This window comes from Mastigoproctus giganteus, chromosome 5 (assembly GCF_048544385.1).
Source record: "Mastigoproctus giganteus isolate SK-2022 chromosome 5, ASM4854438v1, whole genome shotgun sequence".
Lineage (NCBI taxonomy): Eukaryota > Metazoa > Arthropoda > Arachnida > Uropygi > Thelyphonidae > Mastigoproctus > Mastigoproctus giganteus.
The window spans coordinates 56,447,693-56,473,551 of NC_143579.1; the positions used below are offsets into that span (position 1 = coordinate 56,447,693).

Sequence of the window (25,859 nt, forward strand, 5' to 3'; positions counted from 1 at the left end):
CCTAACACCGAACCCTGTGGGACTCCACTAATAACATTAGTCCAAGAAGAGCAGCACCCATTGATTACGACCCTCTGTCTTCTAGCACTTAACCATCCTTTTATCCATTGTAGCAAGTTACCCTTAATACCATTCTGCTCCAATTTGTACAATAGTCTTCCATGCGCAACAGTGTCAAAGCTTTCCTGAAATCCAAATATATGATATCAAAATTATTTTTCGCATCCAGTTCCTTTGTAACCACATCATAATATCCTATCAAATTTGTCAGACAAGACTTTCCCTTAACAAACCCATGCTGTGTCTGAATTATTGCTGCAGTCTTGTCTAGATGATCCTGCAATGCATCTTTAACCAGTGACTCCATTATTTTACCCGGAACAGAAGTTAAACTAACTTCGTCATAACTATGTGATGACGAAGGTTGGTGTAGGCGAGGATCCAGTGACATTTCCAATCCCTTTAGTTGTAGTGATGTCTGGAAGAGCTTGTGTGATCGCTGATTTTAGATGTCTGTGTTGCTGCTTTGCTTTTATGGTTTTAATGGGCAAATTTTCTGATCCTTTCCATTCAAGGCTTGGTGTCATCAGGTCGCCTATGGTTCTTATTCCTGCCCAGTGCCACGTAGGAAAGAAGAGAATATCATCATTTGCAGGGTCTATTATTGTTTTATTGTAGAAGAGTGGTTCTGAAAGTATTCCGGGAAGGGATGTTCTCTCAAGATTATGGTGAAGGCTTAGCTTTTTCCAGAGGTACAGTGCGTCTTTATAAAACGGCGGTAATTTGAGTGGTGCTGGTGCCATATCCATTCTCAATATTGTTGAAAGAGATAGTCCTCTAGTGGCTGTTGCTAGTAATTTATCCGTAGTGTCGGAATGTGGGTATTTTGTTTGCAGCGTCTTAAGAAGAAAGGTGATCCGGAATGCTATGATTTTGTTGTCAAGAGAGACCAACCCTTGACCCCCGTGAGTAAGTGTCTGGCTAAGTTTGGAGCAGGACATCCAGTTGGTTTTGTTATTTTTGTTCCAAAGAAAGCTTCGGAAAGATGTCTGGATTTGGTGGAGGAAGTCAACAGGTGGAGTGAGAATTTTGAAGGTGTGCCAGAGAACGCTTGCCGCCATATGATTGACCACAAGCACTCTCCCTCTCAGCGAAGATGTGGCGCACACGCTTCTCCATCTTCCGAGTACTTTGTTGAAACGACTCAGCAATTCGGGCCAGTTCTTCTGGGAGAAAAGGAGGGTATTGCCGAGGTACACACCTAGGTATTTCTGTCCCTCGCTGGACCATGTGCATTGGATGGGGGAGTCGATTCTAGTTTTCCAGTTGCCAGCTCACAGGCCGCTGGTCTTACAGTGGTTGAGTTTTGCGCCTGATGCTTGAGCATAGAGATCATGAGCCTTTTGAATGACTTCAAATTCGCTCTCGTAGCGTATTGCAATTGTGACGTCATCTCCGTATGCTGAGTAGGTTATATTTAGGTGGGGTTCTGGTAGCAGCGTTCGTCGGGATTGTATACTGGTGGCAATTTTATTAAGGAATGGTTCTATGGCAATTGCGTAGAGTTGTCCAGAGAGTGGGCAGCCTTGTTTTGTCCCTCTGGAATACGGAAAGTGGCAGGTGAACTGGTTGTTCAGTTTCAGGCAGAATTTGGCTTCCTTGTATAGCAGATGGATTGTTCCGATGATGTAGGGTCCACATCCAAAGGCTTTCAAGGTTTGAAATAGGTAGCTGTGTTCAACGCTGTCGAATGCCTTTTCCTGGTCAAGGCTAATTAGTGCTAGGAATTCTCTTTGGCTGTTTGCAGAGGAGAGGAGGTCTCGGATCAGATGTAGATTGTCGTGAATCGATCTTCCAGGTACAGAGTATGTTTGTTGGTGATCGATGATATCAGGGAGAGTGGCTTTTAATCTATTGGCGATGGCTTTGGAAATGATTTTACAGTCCGTATTCATTAAGGAAATCGGGCGCCAGTTTTGTAGAGTGGTGCGATCCCCTTTCTTGGGAATCAGTCGAGCGACAGAGGTGGTGACCGAAACTGGTAGTCCATGGGACTGAGCCTCTTCAAGCATTCGAAAGAGTAGCACTCCCAGTTAATCCCAAAACGTTTGGAAGAATTCAGAAGTCAGTCCATCCAGACCTGGTGATTTATTTTCGGAAAGGGCTTTGCATGCTGCTATTAGTTCTTGTAGGGTGATTTGTTTCTCCATACTGCATTGGGCCGTATGGGAGATTTTTTTAAGTCCAGAAAGGATTTCCTCAGTTGCCTTTGTAGAGGTTTCTTGAGAACTGTAAATTTCTCTATAAAATCTTGTTACTTCAGAGAAGATTTCCTCTGGGTCTTCAGTGATGTTTCCGTCTTGCAGCTGAGTGGCAGTGATGGTGGTTGATTTCTGATGTCTGCTTTCTAATGAGAAAAAGTATTTGGTTGGGGCATCAGATAGATTTATGTGGGTGTATCTCGATCTGAGTAGGGCGCCTTTTGCAGAGTGTTCTAAGTGGGTTTGTATGGCTTGTAGTGTTGACTGATAGGTCTGACTATCAGATGGGAGATTTTTCAGCCTTTGCTCAAGTTGATAGAGGTTATTACGCTGTTGTTGACTTTTCTGATGGCTGTAGGTTTGCGAGAATGATTTCAGTTGACTTTTAAATCTAGATAGATAGATAGATAGTCCGTCGCTGTTAGGGTGCAACGTCAGCATTGTGGGAAAAACTTAATCCTAAAGAATGTTGATAATCCGATATACCTCTAGAATAACAAGAGGACCCGTGCCGTACCAAGCAAACAGTTACCGCGAGAACTCTAGAGCTTGCACAGAAGAAGGCTTGCCGACTCTCATAGAGAAACGTGGATCCATTATCCTAAACTTCCTGCTGTTGTACTGGTAAAATCAGGTCCTTGCCGTCTGATAATCAAGGTGATTTGCGTTCCAAATTTTGCAATGTCGCGTTTCAACTTTTCTGTACATGTTGAGCCAGACGTCTGAGGTACCAGTCATGAAGTATCTTCTTCTGCTAAGTTATTCTTCTCATTGCTGGTTTTGTTCCGCAGTAGGAACAGAATGAACACCCTAGATACTGTCTGCGCCGATACATGGGTGAACTCCGCTACAATACTTCCACTGTATGAACAACTATGAATCATTCCTCTCAGCTTACTGACGTTGACTACCTTTCCATGGTGCACCTTTAATGTCCCTATTGCAGATCGTGTTATGGATCTGTCTTACCAAGTAACTCAGACGTCACAGGATATTTCATTCTCTGTCTCTCTCTCTCTCTCTCTCTCTCTCTCTCTCTCTCTCCCGTTCTTTTCTTTCTTAAGAAGCCTTTAATTTCTGCTGATCACGTGTCTGTTTTCTTAACTGCCTTCATTATTGTCTTTATCTCCGCGTTTGTCTTCCTTAACCTCTGATGTTGATCGTTCTTGGTAGTTTAAATGACCTTTCTAATTTGTACGAGCTATACTTCTCGTAGCCATACTTCAACTCTTCTTTTTCTTAATTGTAGGATCTGTTCGCTTCTTTCCTACTATTCGTGAACAGATTTTTCTTTGGATGTTTAGATTCTTTTTTTTTGTTAAATACAGTTCATTGTACTAAATTATAGTCGCTGTTATAATTAATATAAAATAAAATTTAAAAATGAAGTCTATATTGTCATTAATTTAAAAAAAAAAATCAAAATAATTTTGCAGGTGGTGATACATTCAATGTCCACCCTGGTTAGCCCTGAAAGTTAGCTGGAATATTTTTCTTTTGCGATAATAACCACGAACTCGTTGGATTCCGAGCAATCATCAATGTCCTAACCCATCCTGCTGCTGATTTGATCGACATCATACGCTATAACTTACATCTCCTACATACCTCTGAGAAAACTGACAGCTATTTATTAGGCCAATTACGCCTACTTCATGACACTGCCTGAGTCGTTTAAGAAAATTGACGAAGAGTCTAGCATGACAATCATGTCATCGTATACATAGTAAAACGGAAATTCCTGCTAGAGGGCACTGCATTTCCATGCGGTTAGTGTGGTAGTTCAAATCATTATCCTCACAAAATTTTAATGATTACAGTTCCTGGATGCGCTGTACACCAACGCCCTGATTTTGATTTTGCTATTTTACAAAATTTAACCAATCCGTGGACCCAAGAAAGATTTTCTTTATACAATTTTTGCATCGTTTATAAAATGTTTGGTATATTTTAATGTATACATGATAGCTAGCTCAAGAAGCTAGATAAACAGAATTAAAATCTTTGCAAAGCTGTGGGAATAATTATACCATAACGATAATCTGTTTGGATATAAATATGAATTTGGATTCATAGTTAATGAAAATCAATGGCGATCAACCAGATTCATTTTTTCCGATGTTTAAATAACTCCCTCCCTCAGAGTATAATCACCACAAAAGATATCTAAATAACATGGGGATGGTCAAAATGTTCTGAGAACGGAGTTTAAAAGACATAGGTACAAATTAAATGTTTTTTTGTTTATTTCTACCTCGAAGTTTAATACACTTATTTAATCCGCAAGGAGTTTAATCTTTCAAACACAACTGCTTTTTAGCTCGTCATCATCTTTAAAATAAGTTCCACGAGGATGAGGCTTGAGATTTCTGAACAAATAATAGTCAATTTGGGTTTAATCGTTCAAATCCACATTCATGAATTTTATTACCCTATCATGTGGTTATGGGCGCAAGGTAATCAATTAACAACAATCCTTTTGTACCAGCAAATTGAGGTCAATACTTTTCCAGCTGATGGTTAGCTTCGAAACTGTTTCGGGGATTGGAGGTGTTTCCACTGCATGATTTATAATTTGGATTTTGTATCATAAAAATGTAGTCAAGTTTCATTACCAGTCGCCAAACAGGAAAACGATCTATGGGGATTAACAAGATATAATTATAAATTCTCTTTTGATGACTCAACCACCTGACATTTGTCATGAATGGAAAGGTCTTCGCGAATCCATCTTGCACAAACTTCAGGAGTTCCCGAATTTTCATGTATTGTTGTTAAAATGCGTCTATGGGAAATTTTAAGCGTTTTTTCAAGTTCAGAAACTCCAATTCTGTTTACTAAACTATTTTTTTCAATGATACCAGAACTAATTGCTTCAGATGGTCGACCAGACCATGGATCATCCTCGACTGAGTCCTGAACTCTGCCAACCATCTTACAAGAGTAGCATACTGGGGCGATACTTCCCCAAACCCTCTATTCATTCTTTTATAGATTCTTTAGCATTTTTGCCCTCTTTGGTTAAAAATTTTGTTACTGAACGATGCTCGATTTGCTAGGTATTCACCCTTCTTCCACCTACCAACATAAAAAATTAAACTTAGACACTACATAAAATATTGACATACAATTGTTTTCGCGTTATTTTATAAGATTGCCAAAATAATCTATTCTATAATTTCTTAATATATTTTACACATCCTGTCCCCACAACTTTTTGACCACCCCTCGTATGTTCTTAAACTTAGCACGGGAGTCGACTAACATTTCTGTAATTCTTTAACTATTTTAAACTTTTAAACCCTCAACACGAAAGGTATTAGGGAAGAACCCTGTACTTAGTCTTGAATCTTGCATGAGTTGAAGACCGAGATGGAAATTATTTAATTCTATCCTTTCTTTAAGTTTTCTTTCCTCTGAATACCAAGGGCTTTTGTAAGCTTCACTTTGATCTAACCATTCATTGATACCAGACTCTTTCCAAAGCGTATAACATTGTGAAATATAAGTAAAATATGCACGCCATCATTGTTTGGTAATTTTACATCGTCTGATGGTCCTTTTGTCAGTTGAGAGATTGAAGAAGTAGCTAGAAGAAATGTATGGAGTTTTTATCATATATGAGCAAACTCCCTCGTAAGACGCTTCGTACATAATTGCTAGAATACAGATAGTTTAACAGACATTGGACAGTATAGTAGAGGCGACTCAACTGATTTTTAAAATAAAATACTGTGGATTTTGGAAAGATGTCAAAAGTTTGAGGGAAATGACCTTAACTCCAATGCAAGTGTATTTAGTGTGCGTTAAAATTCCATTTGAAAACATTACAAAGCTTTTTCTTTTTGAATCTATCATCTCCAGATATAAAAATGAAATATAAAACAGTCCTTAGTCCATTATTGCTGACTTCAGAAACATAAAAACTAAAGGCTCATTAATTCTTATTCACTGAGGAAAATACACGATAAATTTAGTATAATTATTTAATAACAGTAATATATACATATATATAAGGTTGTTTAGACTTATAGTATTTCTTCATTGTTGATGGGACGAAAATTGGAAAGGCAGAGAAAACTTTATTCATATTAAATTTCTGCAGATTTTTACTTTTGGAGAAATAAAAATGGAGGAAGATTATTCCGCATAACAGAATTCTCTCGTGGGTAGCAGGGTTGGTAGAATCGCTGTCCTCCCCACACCGGGCGGAAAAAACCTGAGTTCGAATCCTGTCGATGATGTGAGGAATTTTCATGGGCTTTTTTCACAAAGTGGTTGAGTCCATTGGTCTCAGGCGATGGTAGCAGAGTTTTTTCTCCCGGAAAGTGGGTGCTCTAACAACAGCACAGAATTATACAGAATAAATGCTTAGTTCGGTACGATAGTTCTTTGCAAATGGAGGCGCTTTGTTGTTTTGCTGGATGAAAAACCACGGCTTTCTTGGGGACGAAAACAGTGCAGCGCTCAGCCAAGACTAATCTAGCCATGGTGTGAAAACCTCAATAAAAATTCTCTTCCCGTCGTTAGACAGAGTTTCTTGACTTACTTGCTTCTTCTTTTTGAATAAAACTGAAGAGTTTTGGAGAAAATTAAGGAGACTTAATCCAATATGTCGGGAACAGTATTCTGTGATAGGATAGATTTGTTATTTGCAAATGCATTTGGGAGTTGTATTATTTCAATAATGTTTTACAAGTATGCTCTCATAAAATATAATTAGGAGCTTTGTACGCGAAATATCTACAGTAAATTCTGGACTTTCTCCAAATATTTTCCATGAAATTTGTCGAATAGAGGAGTGGTCTAAGTTGAAATCGGCAATACAGGAATCCATATTATCAAGCATTAACTGGATGCAGGAATTAATGATAATATAAGAGTTTTCTTAAAATAAAAGCCATAGAGCGATAACTGAATGGCAAAGAGTTATTTTATTTTTAAAATTAAGCTGAATCAAAGCATCTGGAACATCATAAAACTTATCTATATAAAAAGAGGCGTATATTTCTTGAAAACATATTTAAAGTTAATTTTAATTAAATCAAATCTCGGATCCTACTCTAATATGGAACTAAACACAATTTCTTACATAAAATGTGGCTCGCATTTATCTAAGAGCCAGAATCTCTATTATTTGTGTTCCAATCACTTGGTGGTAATAGCTTCTGAATAATTCCGCATCATCTCCCATTCTCACTTCCTTGGGGGATTTAGTATCACAGCAAATAAACCTACTGAGCGTTATTTATCCTACCCACAACAATGACACCTGGGAGCAACAAAATAGATCACACTAATCTTATTCTTATTAAAAGACATTAGACCTCAGCTAAGTTTTTCTTAGCTGTTTTTACTGGCGCCAACAAAGCTTTTGATATGAGAATTTTATTAAAAATTATAAGAATGTGGATTTAGAGGAAGGCTGTATGTCTTGACAGTTATTTTAATGATAGGAAAAATATGGTAAATGTTGGAAAAAGTCACGGGAAGAAATTCAAAGTTTTAAAGGCAGGAAGGGGGATCTCAGAGGTGGGTTATGGGTTCCAGAAGGGAGGACCGAGTTTGTGGTAAAAGGGTTATGTTGAGAAAGGTGTGGATAACCCGAAGGGGTTAGTTCAATGCATTTACAACATGCTTCTAATTTATATTTCACACAATACTTCTTTAAGGTTCTGTAATCCGGTCCCTAGAACATTCCAGCATTATTTATATGCATCGTATAAGAAATTTATGCGTGATTAATATCATACTGCTTTTAATTTCCACCACGATAACCAAATATTATTATTTGGCTACTATAGTGGATATTAATTAATTTTGTCTTAACTATATCACACTGGCAGAAATATTTAGTCTAATACAGTGCTCATTCCAACAAGAATGTCTTGTAGTGGATATTTTATCAAAAGAAACTTTTGAGAAAGAAGTTGCTCTACGTTCCAACACAGTCATAAATGCTAATAGGAAAGGCACTTGTTGATATCAGAAGTTGAATAGCCGTCCTCCCATTATATTTAGAGCGGTTATTTTACGAAGAAATATATAAAAGTTTATTTCTATTTCTGAGAATTATCTAAGTCTTTTACTACGCCATGCTTAGACAGGATGGATATCCAGGCCACTTTTTATCAGCGTTCTGGGAGGTTTTGTGGGCAATTCTGCCTTATCACTTGAAGACAGACCTGATTATACACTACGAAACGGAGATTTTGCTATTTAATATACGAGAGGAAAACACTACATTCAAACGTTTTATACTTTAGCACGATTTTAATATTTAACAGTGGGTTAGCTACCTAGTAGAGAACTTATAATGAATTTCTAGAAGGACGGAGAAAAATGAACACAGCGTGCTTTAAAAAAGAAGAGACACAGAAAATGGAGTTGGCTTTAAATGTATTGTTCTGAGCAGAGCTTTTATCCCACATAACGTTTAAAATACACTCTTCTTTCTTTCACTTTCGATCTCTTTAAAAACAAAGAACGAGCTAGTGTACTTTGTTTGTCTGGAATCAGTTTTAATTATGGGAAATTTAAATCGCTCAAAGATCAATAATCAATTACTTAAATTGAAATGAAACTCCCATAATACTCCTTTACCACACGAAGAGTTGAATTCTACTTCGACGGATTGAAGCAGGCCACATTGGACCAGACAATCGAGAAGTTTCCTGAACTGCGCATTTCAATTCCATTTTTATCTTCATCCTTAAAACCCACTCAAACAGCTCAACCCAGTGATCGGGATCATGTAATAGCCATGGCATGTTCAACTTACATTTAACGCTTTCAGAAACCCGTGTACACTTCTCAGTTCATTTCGGTCTCACGAACACACTTACAGATTTTCATAACGATTGCGTGAATGCTTCTATAACAACAGTAGACTGTCTTCATCTGTTGATGTGAGATGTGTTGTGTATATATGAGGTGTTTGGCGAAATGATAGCCACACTTCGGGAGGTTGTTAATTAGGTGATTCTTGGTTGGAAATGATATATAAACATGTATCCCATTCTCTTGCATTACGTACTTTGAATCATTTAAAGCTACGCATCGGATTCATATTAAAGTGGGTAAATGAAAACCAAACAGTGATTCAGTAACAACTGCACATAATGGAAGAAATTTTGCTTTCGAATCAAGCACTCACTGGCCAAATAATTAGAAACCTTTAGTCAATATCTAGTAGGGCCACCGTTTTCACGAATTACAAACCGTACACGTTATGGCATGGATTTCAATACGTGTATGAGGAAGTTTAGCTCTAGATTTGATCGTCCTTCCATCACGATATTTGTCAGCTGTTGTATTGTGGTCGGGTGCGAACTGCAGAGCTAAACTGCCTTTTCCAACATTTCCAGATGTTTTCAATTGGATTCAAATCTGGAGAATTGGGCGGCCAGAGATGTGAAAATTTCGAGAATGTCCCTCCAATCATTCAAATATAATTTTTGCATGGCGGATAGCTGCGTTGTCGTTTTGAATGGATACATCCCAATCCAGGTAAAAAAAAATAAGCATTGAAGGATGAAGTTTGTTCGATACGACAGAATGGTATTCATTGGCAGTAACGTGACCTATCAGCATTAGAGAGGGATCTACGAAAAGAACACACCCCATACCATGATGCTATATGCAACAGCTTGAGTGGTGGGCACAAGACAGTCTGATGCATTGGATAAATTGTGGCTCCTGCTAAACGTTCTCCAACAATAAGACAGGTTTTCTCCTCTATTAAGTTGCCAGTCGGTTCACAAAGGCGAAGTTAGAAGAGCCTTATATAGTGAAGTTATAATCAGCTATCTATATTGAAGGAAGATAAGAAAGTTAGGCTGTGAAGAGAGCAACTAGAAATAATTAAAGATATTAATGAATATCTATAATTAACTTTTTTAGATGTCCTACTCAAGAATGATGCGTTATTTGTAATATCTATTAGGTGTCAGCCAGATTTGGATTCGTTTAATTTATTGCGTACTATATGCTATATTTTAACTTTCTAAACCAATACAAAATCATACTATCATTTATTTTATGTATAGTGCAGTATCATAATGTCTTTTTTCTCCAATATTTCTTTTCAGTTGAAATGGATTGTAAGACTATTACCGTTATATATTCTCTGTTTATACGTCTGGTCTTAGAATCCTTTTGGAGTTTCAATCTACCCCAGCAAATGAGTTTTTCGTCCGAGTTCCGGAGAGACAGAAGAGCAAAGAGATGGAGAATGGTTTGTCTCATCATCTTTGTTTTCCGATCAAAACGATATAACGTTACAGTAACAACATTCTACACACAAAGAACCTGTCTGTACTTCAGAGGATTCATGGTACACACATACAAACAAAGCGACGCGGTCTGTCGGGAAGAAATTCTGCTATAGTAATAAACGTAAGAAAAGCTATATATCTTTTGTTGCATCCGTTTTCCACTAGTTCCAGAATGACCTTGATAAATCAGCAATATACAGTGAATGCGATTCGTTTCACCTAATACATAATCAATGAAACTGACTTCAGAGCCTTTGGCAGTCACTTGAATTCACATTTCGCATTGATTTACAGAAAAATACATAATGTAGTGGTCCACAGAAAAAGGAAATATTATTAATACTCATAAATGAAATCAATGATCTCGTATATATCGGAAAACCCGATGAATAAAGTGACAGAACCTTGCTTTACATCTACTAGATGCAAAGTAAGATTCCAATTATACCGGATGGTTTTAATATTGTATTTAAAAATTCTTTAAAATGTTTCAAACATAAAACATATCATTAAAAGTTAAAAATCTTTTAAATGTTATTTATCACATTGATGATGATCCTTTAAATGTTAAGGTAGCGTTAATGAGGATTCATTAAATGTTAAGGATCACGTCAATGAGGATTCTTCGACTATTAAGGATTGTGTTTAAGGAGAAAAAAGATTTTAAATTGCTAAGGAAGCGTTTTCCTTCAACATATCGCTTAAGATAAGGAAATAGATCGAAATTTGAAGATGCTAAATCGAAACTATATGGGGGAATGATGTTAGTGCTCCATCTAGTTCGTTCCAAGCAAATTGCAGTGTGTGGTGTGAGCATTATGATTCCATAATCAAGAAATTTAAGTTGCATTTTGAAGCTGGAATTTCTTGGTGCCTATAGAGTTAGATGTAAAGGAATATACCCGATCATTATAACTCAGGAAAAGGAAGAGGAAATCAAACAAATTCTTTCTGTCTTTTATTTATTTATTTACTTCCTTATAGAATTCTAAATCGTTGATATATGTATGGTACAGGCAGCAAAGACCAAAAAGAAAAGGTGCAGAGTATTTTCAAAAAAGACCCAACCATCTTATTTCACACGTCATTAACATGGGAGATGAATTTTTCGTGTTCAAATGCCGAATACCCGTTTCAATTTCTCAAGATTCCGGGATCACAGGATCGTTGAAATGTGACGTTAGCGATTGAAACACAATGCAGTCAATGCCCTTGAAAATGCGACTGGTCTCTGACTGCAACTTCACGCACCGGTTATCACGATGTAGATCTTATAGATAATGACATGAACACGTGGCAACAAGAAAAGGACATCTCTCATTTCCTTTTCTGTCTATTCACTTCTTTCTTCAGGTTTCTGAGAAATGTTTTATTGATTGGATGAGGTCTTTCCTACATCTCATATTCCTTCGATAACTTTGTGTTACGTTTCGCTCTGCACATTGAAATGGATAGTTTTTTTGTCATATTTTGTTTCACTGCAGCTATAAAAGTATTCCCATTGTTCTAGTGGCAAAAGAAGTTCCGATATTTAAGGAAGAAGCAATTCACAGCCATGGACAAGGATGATTCCTCTAATAGTGCCAATGCGTTCAGTGAAGAAACATTAAAACCATTACGTCAGACTGCTAGCAAATATTACACATATTAAGAAACCTTAAAATTCCATTGAGAGATCCTTTTTATGATCCAAAATATAAAAGGATGTTGAAACCTATCTGCAATAACACGACCTTTATTGCAGTGCAATAATCCTTCTCTTAATTAAAATAATTAATAATTTATTAAGTATATTAATTAATTAATAAAATTATAATTTATAATTACTACTCAAGCTTTTTAGAACAGTCAATTCAATTTAAACTTAAATTGCCCGCCAATTAAATTTGAATTGATCTCCTTTATAATGTCTATTAATGTTTTTGTATCCTACATTCAACAAAATTAGCATAAATAGTTTGATTTCTAAAACAGATTTACTGAAAATATTTATTTACTAAACTCTACCGATTTTAAGATGTCTTGTAATTAAACTTAATTTTAAACATAAGAAAAAAAAAGAAATATTACATTTAATAAATAAAAAGGTGTTTAAAATAAATTAATTACTATGATAAGGTCGAATATTTATAATTAATTTATATTTACAATTAATATTGCTGGTCTTCTCTATAATTTATAATTAGAATTATTCTGATACTTCTCTTCTATTATCAGTTTCGATTCAAACATCTTCCATTTAATTAACTAGCTGAGAAATCTTGGCAACAAAAGATGATAGCAAAATTCTAGTGGTCTGTACCAATCTAAAAGTGAATTAAAACAATTCTGTGTTTGCGGAGCTAAACATCTCCCACTAAAAGCACCGCTTGTCCCCCAGATATCAAGTTTCTGAACCCATTTTGACAACCTGTCCACCGCTTTCGTATATTCGTTCCATACTTTGCCAGAAATCTTTTCCACTTAAAGCGAAGCTTCGATTTTGACGCAGCACTCCGACCCTATCACCATCACGAGACACGAGGGGAGGGTCGGAAGTTTGGCGTGATCGAGACAGTTACAGAGCTCCATACTTATGCGATCTTTTCCACGCAACCCCTGGCTACACTAGTGTCCCATACCTTCGCAACGATTTCTTATTAAAAAAGAGAGAAACGGTGGATCGAATAGTAAATGTAGCAAAGTTAAAAGGGCGTCCGTTTTAAATCCAAAATATGTATTTCAAAGCTGGAAATTTTATAAATATTACGCAGTAATCAGCTTTACGAAATCATATTAAGAAATTATCCGATATGGACAATTAAAAATTAGAGAAAAAAAAAAAAAGGTTCTGATTTGAAATAATAAAGGTCACGTTTTCCAATGAGGCATTCACTGCTTGTTAAGTGTGTCAAGCAGTGGAGATGTTTTTAAAGGGGCAAACGACAAGAATATTGACTCTTGCTGAGAAGTTATCAGAGAATTATCTAGGGAAGTTCGAAATAAAAAAAATAAAAAAACATTATATTAGAGACATTCTACTGCACCCTTTTATCTCTAATTACTGCGGCTGGATAAAAATGTCTTTGAAGCATCAAAAATATTTCATTGCGTTCTCCATAGTTTTATAGTCTTTCAAAATTCAATATCGTTAAAGTTCTTTAACCAAACTTTATTTTTCAATTTATATGATATCTTTTCAATCAATATCCATTATTTTGACATTAATCTCTCTCTCTCTCTCTCTCTCTCTCTCTCTCTCTCTCTCTCTCTCTCTCTAGTTATGTACTGTTTTTCTAGTTCATGTGAGTTTATTTATCAATATTTATATGATCATCTCTTATGCGAAGTAATATGGATGATAGGTTGATTGATGATGAAGATGACATCTTTACTCTAAACTTTTGCTTCCCCTCTGACTAATACAGAAAGATAATCCTATAATTTAAATATCATCCATATATTTTCATTCTTGATAATCATTGTGGATGATAATTTAAGAGGATTATTAGAAGCAGATTTTGAAGGAGAACATCATCATCAACGCCTTCTCCTATTCATTGCAAACAATGACAATAGTATATGCTATTTATGTAAAATATATATGCTATTTATGTACACTGATTGCAGTGTACATCTTATGCTAAAAATACCTGGAATTTTGAAACAAAAGAGTAATAGGAGAATTAATGTCTAATGAAATTGCTATATATGCAATGTTTAGAGAGTTTAAGATCTTTAAATGTAGAAATAAAACTAATTTACTGGTTCTCACCACAATATTTCATATAAAAGTTAATTGAATTAAGAACAGCCCTGTGACCGAATGATACTAACGAAAAAAAAAAGAGGTATTTTTCCCACACAGCCTTAAGGTCGTTGGTTAAAGTGCAAGGAGTCCTGGGTTGGTAAGACATGATTTCTCCACTGGCATTCTTCCCAAAAGTTTAGAGCAGTAATGTCTCCGGTCATCGCTTTCACAATTGCCTTCGCAAAGGGCAAAGATCCTGTCTGAGATTCTTTTTCAGTCAAACTGAGTGACCATTTGTGTGAGGTGATCTGTATTTGTACAAGATCCACCTCGGCAGCTAAATCTCATCTGATGTTGGGATCTAAACAGATTGTTGAAACAGGAGAAACGTCCAGATTTCTGTGCCATATATAAAGGCAAGCAGAAGGGACGAATCAACAGATGTATTCTACCCCAGCTAGAATCCCAAGATTCTTGTTGATATCAACTGTCAGAAAAGTTGGTTAACACCTGTGTCTTTGCAATATTTTGAGGTCATAAAAACTCACCAAAGATAAGAAATTTTAAATTTTGTCATTTTATCGATTATAGTACTTATAAAGAATATATAAAGCCTTGAATTCTTCATATCTGTTTTCTATTTAACGAGAGTACTACATTTCAAAAACCAAAAATTTAATTTACAAAATAATTTGAATCTTTTTGAGTTTTCAGGGTAAACTTAGAGACGATTTGATGTTTCATAAACGTGATAAGATATTAAAATATTTCAGAATTCTCCAGTCCAAACATATATCAATATAAGACCGGCAGTTCAATAAATAATTGTGAAAAGTATTTGCCTAAAACTAATAGACATATGAAAATATGTACAAAAATATTTGCCGTTTATTAGTTTTAATAATAATGAAGTATTTTAAGAAGCCCACACAAAAATAAACTCTCTCGCTGTCTGTCCATCTCTCTCTCTCTCTCCCTCTATGGTTTTAGTCTATTCTTCCTTCATCTTTCATTATCTCTTATGAGTTTCATTTTTAACTTTTTAATCTTCCAAAAATCTCATTTTAAATCTCATTAAAGTTCTAATAATTCTACACCCATTCTCTTTATTGATCTCTCTCTTCACTCTTTCTCTCTATCTATCTTCAATAAAAAGAAGTGCAAATCCTCCTTCCCCCATACATTCCTGGCTATGCGAAGCTGTCTATACAACGTCATGTTGTGTATTTAATCCTTGGCCAGACTCAATACGGTCACCGACCTTATAAATTTAAGCTGGCTTAGTTCAAGGCTCCCTGGAATATTGGCATTTGGTACCGTGCAGAAAGCCCGAAGTGATACTGCAATTCAGTTTGATAGAAACACGTGATTAAAGTAACTCTTTGAGAGAGTGAGCGAAATAGTAATTGAAGTAGCTTCCTTTATCAATAAAATTAACTCCTAAGGCTAGGTGAAGAATTTCAAATATTGTAGATCGGTTTTTGCAGAAAAAGTCTCCAGACACTAAGTACTCTGTGGTATTTGGAAGAGGTTCAAGTTCAGCTTACTGGCAGTTGTAGACACGATTCGCTGGGCCTTCATAGTTTAGTGTAAAAAGGTGGTGGATACGATGGTTATTTGAACTTAGTTAAACGTAATATGCGATGGGATAAATCTTCTTCCTCTTTAGATAGTTATGCACCATCCAGTCTTGAATCTGAATGCGTTTTTACGTTTAGGATGTAACCTCTTAAAAGTTATTCTTCCTTACTGGAATCTTCTGAAACTGTTTTAAAGTTTTCTTCTGGTTAACCAAAGTTGAGCACCATCAAGGAACCATTTATTCTCATCAAGTGATACCCATGATCGTTTTATGACCTATCTTTCTACTCTACTCAAATTATTTAATAACTTTATTGGTTTATTTTAGATAATAATTAGTAGTATAATAATATCAATAAAACTTTTTTGTAAAGTTACTAAATAATACTATAAATTAAAAATTATAAATAAGACAATAAGACAATATTAAAAAGACAAAATTAAAATTAGTTTATATCGTTGATTAAAAATACACGAAAACTTAAAAATCGAATGAAAACTTTCTTTTAATTTATTCATTTTATTCTTGGAGCTTGCGATCTTTTAACACAAGATATATTATTTTTATTATTGGGAAAAATTAAAAATTATATATAATTTTTGACGCAATATTCAGCTTTTGGAAGCAGTAAAAGAGTTTTTTGTTGCTAAGGCATCCATCTTTTACTGAATAATGGAGATACATCCCTTAGCAACAGAAAGGTGCATAAAAGTTCGGTTGCTATGGAAGAGAGAGATGTTCGCAGCATCATTCTGTTATTAATCGTTAATAAAATATTAATAATTCCATCAAAATTATATAATAAATTATAATTATTCCTTTCTTTTTAGTTTAACTGGGTCAGATGTATATTTTAACGAATTCAAGAACTTCAAGTTTTATTTCTTAATTTAATTGAGTTTTTTTCCTCTTTCTGTGATTAATATAAGTAATTCCCGCTATGAGTTATATAATAAACAAATAAAATAACAATAATCATGATTTATATGTTTAGTAAACTAATAACGGAAAAACGAGCATTTTTCTTTGAGCATATGCGCTCAACGACAACCGAGAACATTTATTTTCTGCGCATCCACCATATTGCCCATTCGTTCCTCCAATCAGCACACTGTAACAAAACATAACATCCAGCGCTCAATTACAATATACGGATAATCCATGAGATATGTATGAAAAAAAAAAAAAATTATAATTACCAGATTTATATTCTTAAATGGAAATACTCAATAAATCATTTTAAACGAGTCATATATAAAATTTCATTAAAATCCACCCAATAGGAGTTGAGGTATTACATGCGGACGGACAGACCAACATAATGAAGCCAAGAGGCGCTTTATGCATATGCGAACTCGCCAATAAAAAAAGGAGAAAAACCTCAGAAATCTCATTATGTGATTATATTAAACCCCTTAACAGAACCATTAATTTTTTTTACTATAACCTGATCATCTCTGCTAAGTGTAGTAATGCTGTTTAATAATTCTAACAGCGCAATGTTTACAACAACGTGATTGAAGGCATTCTTACTGACAAAGAACATTAAAGGAATTCCGCCTCCACATTGGAAATACCGGAAATGATTGCCAGTTTATGCTATCACTTGTAACGTATAACCCTCACCTGCAACCGCTACAGAAACGCTCTCTACCCTCTCTTTCTATGCAGAAATGCAAGCGAGTTCATTTTTCTTCCGGCCTTATGATCTAGCGAGCGAACGAAAGAGAGAGAGAGAGAGAGAGAGAGAGAAAACCCGCCCAGCTTCGATTGCTACATCGACTCACAGACCTCCCTCCCCTCCCTCACTGGATGAGTAATATCAAACCGTGTTTCATCACCTTCACTAGTGTACCAGGTAGAGGGGAAAAGAAAAAAAAAACTGTAACCATGGTAGTGAAGGGAAGTCTCACGGATAGCCTTGAAAGAAGGCTAATTAAACACACAAACACTCACATCCAACTGACAATTTAGGGTAGAATGCGAAAGACAAAATGCAATTTACCGTAATGCTTCAGTCCCAATGCAGATCGGCATAAACTAGGCGTTCGTAGCTGTAGGTAGACAGGATGGGACACCGATCTTCCGTCCCCACCTCTTCTAGCTGGACCACGGTAACCTAGCGAAGGACACCCCTTCACGTACGTGCAGTAAGCCTTACCCTGCTACTCCCGCCGTAAGCCTCGCGCTTCGCCTTACGAAGCCCGGGGAAGGTGGAATTGGTACAGTTCAAAAGCAACGGCCGGTTGCAGTTTGCATCCGTTTTCCCCCCATTTGTTTTCATCTCCAAAAAAAACCCCCCTGTAGGTTTACAGAATTGGACAGAGCTTCCTTCTGTCCGACTCAAAGAGAGTTCGCCGTATCAACAGATTTGTTTCCAAGGGAGGGGGGAAGAGAGAGACACGAAATCCTCCTCGTATATGTCCGCGCGTGCACGCGAAAAATAAAGGTAGTAGCGAGGGGGTTAGCGAGAGAGAGAGACGGATAATTGTGTGTGTTCATCGCATTAGCGAGCCACGACAGTCGGACGAATAAACGAAAAGGAAAGCGCGGAGAAAAAAATAGAGCGATGCAAAAACACACCAAGACAGTCCAATGCTTCCTGTATGCGTGTCACATGCTCCCCTACCCACATGGCAAATGGTGCCCAACCCAGTCACTCACGGGCGCACTGCCGTGTTATGGTGCTGGCGGTATCTACAGAACTGCTGCCTTGTCAAATTTCATGTGTGCTTTACAATGGCCAGTGTGTTCCCGACTGGACTCCTTCAACCTGGCACTGTAGCACACACAGGAACTGCCTTCATCAGCTGGCCACTCGTATACACACCGTCCCGAGGGAAGTAGGTATCGCCAGAGTTTTCAGCGGATCGCCTCTTCCGTGCATCATCCGAAAGGCCTCCGTACACTGTCGGACCCACTGATTTAGTGAAATTCTCGATGCAGCATCACACCGGTGAGGTGGACCTGACTATTAGTACACCCCCTACTCTTCCTCCCTCCCTTCCCCCCTAGAAAACCCTCCACCCTCTTAACAGGGCTTTCCCAAAGACAGCTCTCTGTTGCAGTATAAAGGAATAGGCTAGCGCATGATAATGATGATCAATGGTCAGAAGTTGCGGATGTTGGCGGAGTCGCAGAGCTCAGACTGCTGTCGGTGCCCTAGTCGTTTAGGAATCGACAAAACAGGAGGTTTGCAAGAAACATTACAATAAAACGCCTGCAACTGTCTCTGAGGTAAGGATGTTTTTTTTTTTTTTTTTTTCTGTTCGTGTTATGCATATCGATAAGAGCCTTGGAGAGGTGTGCGTGCGTCTGTTTGTATGTGCTTGCGCACGGCCTGCTTTGCAAGAACCGCTCTGTTAACCCTGCATTGTTGTTAATAAGTAGAGCGTTTGCCTCGTGCACATTTTTTTAGCCTCCCCTTGCTTTGCATATTTGCATAAATACGAATATCTCGATATTGCTCGTTAGATAGAAGCTGGGAAATGGTGTGTGTGCGCGAACGTCTTGTGTGTTTGTGTTTTTTTTTTTTTAATGCTGTTTATGGTCAAGAGGCACGTGTATGACAATGAAATATAGGCTCATTTAATCATAAGTTCATAGGGGGGCGTTTCTTTTCTGCGTCAAAGGCTGCAACCATTTTGAAATTGAGTGAAAGCTAAGTTTAGACTTTATACGTTTATTTTTATTCGCTTATAACTTGAAAATATAAATAATAAGGTGATGTTTGCATTACTGACATCCTCAGAGCGCTTAAATAATGACAACAAAACAGTATGAAATTGTAAAATGGTGTAAGAGTTTTGAGAAGTACACACGAACTGTGTCAATCATCTAGTGACAGTACATTTGTATGTTAGTAAGACTTATCTCGGTGAAGTAATGGTCAAAGAACAGAAAATCAAATCCCTTGAGCTTTGCCAAGAATACTGACTTTAATTTACAACAGGACAAAGCACTGAAGATAAATAAATATTTGATTCTACTGTCCTGCATGCAATGTTGTCAGTTTTTCAACGAGGGTTAACGTATTTTAATTTTCATCTTAAAACCTTGTATATCTAAAACAAATTTCTAGCGTAGAAATAAATTTAATTTTATTTTGTACGAGTTGTTTAAAATCATCAGCTTAGGTATAAAATCTAAATTTAACAAAAATGTAGGTATTCTTTAAAATAAAACGTGTCATTATGAGATTTAAATCAAAATAGGCTTGTGGTTTATTGTGTTTAGAGTGATGTACGCATGCGTCGTGTTTTAGAGGTGTGATAATCACCGATTTGATGCTAGCCAAATATCAGTTTAAGAAGTTGCAATTTATTAGGTGATGTAGAGAGAATTTAAGTAAAATAAAGTTTAATTCTTATATAAAAATGTTGTAACTTAAAAACTTTCTAAGATTTTTTTTAAAATATTAGATAATTGTAAAAACTGCTCCTTATTTTTGTGCACTTCTTTAGCTTATATTAATTTTTTTATTAAATACAGCATTGCACAGAGTTTGACTCTGTATTTGACTACCATTAATTTTGTTAGTTTTTTTAGCGTTATAAACCATGATTTTTGTTCTTGGATTTTCAAACATAATTATTATTTGTTAATAGAAGTTTATGTTGATAGTCAAGCATGCATTTTGTTGAGCCTTTTCGCAGCATAAAATTACAAAATCATCTGTTTAATTAGCTAAATATTGTTCTTTCATAGTGTGCATTCCGAGGTGATTTGTTTATATACTCTGATAGACAAATAATTGTAAATCACACATCATAAATTTTTAAATTCTTGCTTATTTTTTTAATAAATAAAATAACCATATTTTTTTACGTGACAAAACTTAAATTTTATTCTTACTCTCTTTTATTTATTATTAATATATACATTTTAAAAATTTCAATGAATTGGAAATGTGTTCATCCGTGATACGATGAACACATTTACAAGAAGATATTTTTAAATTCTTAATTTTTTTTTTTTTAAATCCTGGTACAGTATAGGAGCAGTTTTGAATCCGGATCCTCACTAGGGAGTAGGCGGAGTTAGAAATTCCTTAAAAAATGCGTTTCTTTTTATTTATATAGCGGGGGTGGGTTATGTTCTTTAAGGAATTCTTAATTTAAAATAGTTATTTAGTATAGGCGTTATTATTTATGAAAAATTAAATCTTTTATAAAAATTTATATGTATATTTTTTACTTTTATTGAAAATATCATTATGCACTATTGAATAATAGAAAAGACATTTTGCAAAGTGGCACAGTTGTCCAATTTTAAACGCGATGTGTAGTTGAAACAAAGTTGGACATCCCCTTCAAGGGCTTTACGATGAATTGGAAAATATACGCTGAGAAACTAGACGAAGTGGCACCACCACACTCGAATGATGTCAAGGTCTGTTTCGACTGGATACGACTGTTTTTTTTTTCATGAATCATTCAAGCATAGGTAGGTCTTTAAAGACTGCCGATTCCTGATCCAGATTCATATCGAATTTATAAACTGACACACTGAGACAAAAGAGAACAGTTAATCCGTATTTTCAGTCCAAATGAAATGTTAGTTTAACTAATAAGAAAATGCAATTAATTTCCTGTTTAAGTCAAGAAAAAACTGATAATTTTTAAAAAGTGCAATATCAAAGGAAAGTTTTTTTTTTTTTTTTTTTTTTTCTTTCCAGAATTTAAAAAAAATCTAATACTTATATTATAAGATTTTTACATTACTTTTAGAGGTTCGATAGCATTTTTATTAATTTGTACAGTTTCCAAATATATTTTTCCATTTTTGACATTCTGTTAAACAGATTGCTGTATATACTACAAATTATACATTTTTTTAAATTCGAGTTTTATTCCTCATTTTTTTCCTTCTAATAAAAGTACTTTGAGATCTGAAAAGTTCTATTTATTAAAACTATATAAAGTACTATTTAGGCTCATATCACCGAAATCCTTAAAATAAACATTAACAAATGAAGTACACTCTCAACCAATTACATTATTTAATAATTAAGACTCCATAAAAATGTATTGAGAGATTTCCATATTATTGTCAGTAGATGGCGCTGTTACAGATTTGATTTTTTTTAAAAGTTGTTGTTTTTGCTTTAGTTTTAAATGCTTGGAAAAGTATTTAAAGGATGTTTTATACAACAAAGTGTACTTTACTGCAAAACAAATGTCTTTATTTTGATATGGAATAAAATCAAATCGGTAACAAAAATATACTAAATTTAAACTTGTATATTTAAACATAAGACTAATTTCTAACAAGTTTTCACTAAACGTTCCAGATATATAAAATACGTGATCTTCAAAAAAAGTAATAAAATGTCTGACTCATTTACAATTAACTGAACACCAGGTGGCAGCAGCTGGCAAAGTTTGTTTATCGACTAACTCCAGTTGTTGTCAGTTAACGAATGGAGAAAAGTCAACCAAAATAGCATAACGTGGCTATTTAATTCGTCTTTTGAATTCAACAGGGTTCGATTCGCTCTAGTTTACATGACAGGACTCTCCTTGGAACTATATTTCAGTTAGAATGATATTGGTCCAGTTAGCTAATATACTTGCAGCAAGTAAAGTTGGTGGATAGGTGTCGTTGAAGACGCTTCATATAAAACTATACGATATACAGCAATCGGAACATGTTTGACGTGCAATCGAATCTTTGTCTATGGGGTTCTCTTCCTATTTAATATTATTCTAAGGGAAAACTCAGCGAGCCTGGTTTCGCTGTATTTCCAATATTATGATTTATCGCCTGGTCGCTGCAAAGACACCAAGAAAGTATTGCTACACATAAAACGAAAATCAATACAGGGTACAAGGTACTTTCTTTACCACATAGCCCTATCGATTGATGAAGCGACTGCGGCCAGCGTTACCTCCTATTAAAGCATAGAATGAAGACACATATTGCACACACAGACCTCTAGGTTTCCCAAGTCGTGTTCTACTACATTATAAACATATGGTGCTATGTAGGAACTTTAATTGCGAGCCTTTGAAGAACGGGACTTCATCAAAAAGTAAAGAGACGAATAATGTTTGTCTATAAAGAATAACACCTTTCTATAAAGAATTTTTCTTCCCATTGTTTATTTTTTGAGAATTTCACACCAAATTAGACAGCGAGCGAATCAACTGTAAGAATTTTTGCCATAATTAGTAAATCGATAATGAGCTGGAATGGGGGATGCATTAGTGTAAAGTGAAGTAAACAAAGTTTGGGATACTTGAGATTCTTTACTTGCCCACCAGATGTCGCGATGTATCTCGTGATCATTTTTTTTTCTAGTATCGTTAATCCTTTATTAAATCAAAATATTTGAAAAAGCACATTGAAATACATTTATAGCAAGCGGTGTAGAATTAGTCCCACAATATAAACAGGAAATTTATATATTATTCCACTTAATGTTCCCCACAATAGTATGGAGCGTCGTGTAGTCAGAAAAATACGGAAACATTAAAAATAGCCTGCTTATTGTAAACTCCACCCAAATATGTATGTGTTATTCACATTAAATTCTTTAAAAATTCCGGATTGTACTCTAGTTGTATTCACAAAGCAGATAGCTCAATATTCATATTGTATTATTTAATGTATTAGATAAAAAAAAAAGATTGGGTTCTTATTATTTGAAAACCGTATTAATTTTCGAGAGTTATTAGGAAGATTTTCAAGTTAAAACCATTTCTCTTATGATCTGTGTTCATAATGCTTAATTACAAATAGTTAGAGTTGATTAGATTATTGCATAAAGAATTTAATCCGTAATATTGTACACACTGATGTACAGTAGTGCTTAAAAAAGTTTTGTCCTTGTACTGGAGGCTAATCTTTTAGAAAGAACATAAATAAACAATAACAAATTTTCTGAACGCGCTGGTTTTTTTATTTATTTATTTTTTCATTATTTTGCTGAAACTATAAGCAGCTGTATAATCAAAAAAAAAAAATACAACAAAATGCACACTAATATTTCGTTGGCCCACCCCTTTCTCTGATGGTTGCTGCACATCGACTCAATAAGGTTTTGAATGTATTTATGGGGAGCTTCATGGTACCACACACACACACACATTAATTTCTGCTGCAGCTCGAAGTGTTTTTTGGTTTCTTTTGCATTACTGAAACATCCATTTTGTTTCAACAATCTTCAATTAGATTGAGGTCTGGACAGTTCTCAGGCAATGTTATGTGCAAATTGATTTGTCTTTCAACCATTTTTGGTTGAAGGACAGGTTTTAAGTTTATGAAATAGTATTTACGGATTTTGGTCTATGACATGGAGCAGAGTCATCGTGAAAAATGCAATTGGCAACATTCCCATAATGATCTCAAATTGGGGAAGAAATTTTGTCTCAAGAAGGTCGGTCCTTGTACACCTCAGCCTTCACTGTACCCTTCACAAATTCAAGACTACCAACTCTTCTATGTGAAATACAGCTCCATATCATTTGAGGTGCAGAATGTTTCACTGTGAAGACTATACAGTCAGGATGAAATTCTTCTTCGTTTAACAGTCTGCTGGTCATCCGAACGATACAAGTTGAATTTTGATTCATCAGAGAAAATAACACAAATAACACTGATCCTCAGACCAAGTACATGCTCCCTTGCCCACTTTAGATTCTGTGCTTTCATTTTTTGCGTCAAAAGTGGCTTTTTTCTTGGGCTACTAATCCCGATGAGAAAAGAGTCAACATACTGTAGCAGTACTTTCCTCCCTCCTCCCACGCTGTTCTGAGATCTGTCGAAGAGGATCTTCTGTTTCGGACACACAGATGGACCAGAAATCTGTCCTCCACTGCAGAAGATATTTGTGGATGTCCACTTCCTTTCTTTCTATTTAGACTGCCAATTTCTCATAATTTTCGTAATAAACGTACCACTGTTGACTGATTACAGTGAATCCTTATAGCTATTTCATGCGTAGAATGTCCCTCTGCTTTCAACGCTTTCCCTACGTGATGTTAATCGCGAAAACTCAGTCATTGTAAAATCACAGAATGCTGGGCTTGTGGCACTGTATTTATACTGCCACTAGGGGCGATACAATCATATATGGCGCATGACATCATCTAAGAGAGCTTTCTAAAGATGGATGATGCAATAGGATAACTATTATAAAGCATATATGATATTTTGCTAATCACGGAAATTCGGTGAATTTTGCAAGTGATGCAATTTTTTTTTTTTTTTTAGCACCACTGTATACAAATCATTGAATTTGTGTGATGGAAGTTTCTACTCGCTTTAAAATCTTTGAGGTGATAAGTATTTTACAAATATGATTAAGAAAAGCATCACAACTGTCACAGAAAATAAAAAACATCTTTTTATTTGTGAGAATGCTTTGGGTCTCCATACTGTTATTATTCCCAACGAGTTCGTTATACTGTTATGTACTATAATGCATTTTTTTATAATTATACGCTTATTATACTTAATCGTAAATGTCTGACAAATATACTAACTGATCACCAGTTGAGAATTCCAACAAAAAAGTTGGAACAAAAAAGTTATTCGTCTGCCAAATGGCAAAAGATTTATTTGAAACTCCAAAAAGCAGACGGATAACTATTCGTCTGCTTTTTTCGAATTTCAAATAAACCACGCGATTAATACTATTTCAATTAGAAAATTAATCCTAAATTTTTACCCACCTTAATAATAATAAATTTTATTGCAAGTTTGATCTTGTGAAAAAGGAATTTTTTTTTTGTTTTTTTTTTTTACCTTTTTTGTTTTTTTTTTCTCTCCATCTTCTTCCGTTTGTAGTAAAGTTGCCCTCTTGTTTACATTTCTCCACGAAGAACGTGGGCAGAGTCTGCCTGGTTCGAAAAATATTTCCCGTCTGACATCATTACCTTGATCTTATCTCGCATAGTTACAATATTGTCCGTGTATCAGAGTGTGCGGGGGCGTTTGCGTGTCTCATTTCTCTCCTTATTTTGTGCGTCTGCAGTGAACGTTAAATGTCTTACCTAGTTTCACGT

At 35.4% G+C, this 25,859-nt stretch overlaps 1 protein-coding gene across 2 annotated transcripts in view; it reads left to right on the top strand.

Moving 5' to 3' along the window:
* LOC150085412 (alpha-1A adrenergic receptor-like) overlaps positions 1–25,859 on the top strand; it is a 146,647-nt gene that overhangs the window by 65,576 nt on the left and 55,212 nt on the right. Inside the window, exon 1 of one of the 2 annotated variants that reach the window (XM_090373208.1) lies at positions 18,519–19,086. The exons of the other annotated variant lie outside the window; for it this stretch is intronic. The gene's annotated coding sequence lies outside the window, so the exon portion shown is untranslated. Of the gene's footprint in view, positions 1–18,518; positions 19,087–25,859 lie in introns of those variants that run through there. 2 annotated transcript variants of the gene reach the window in all.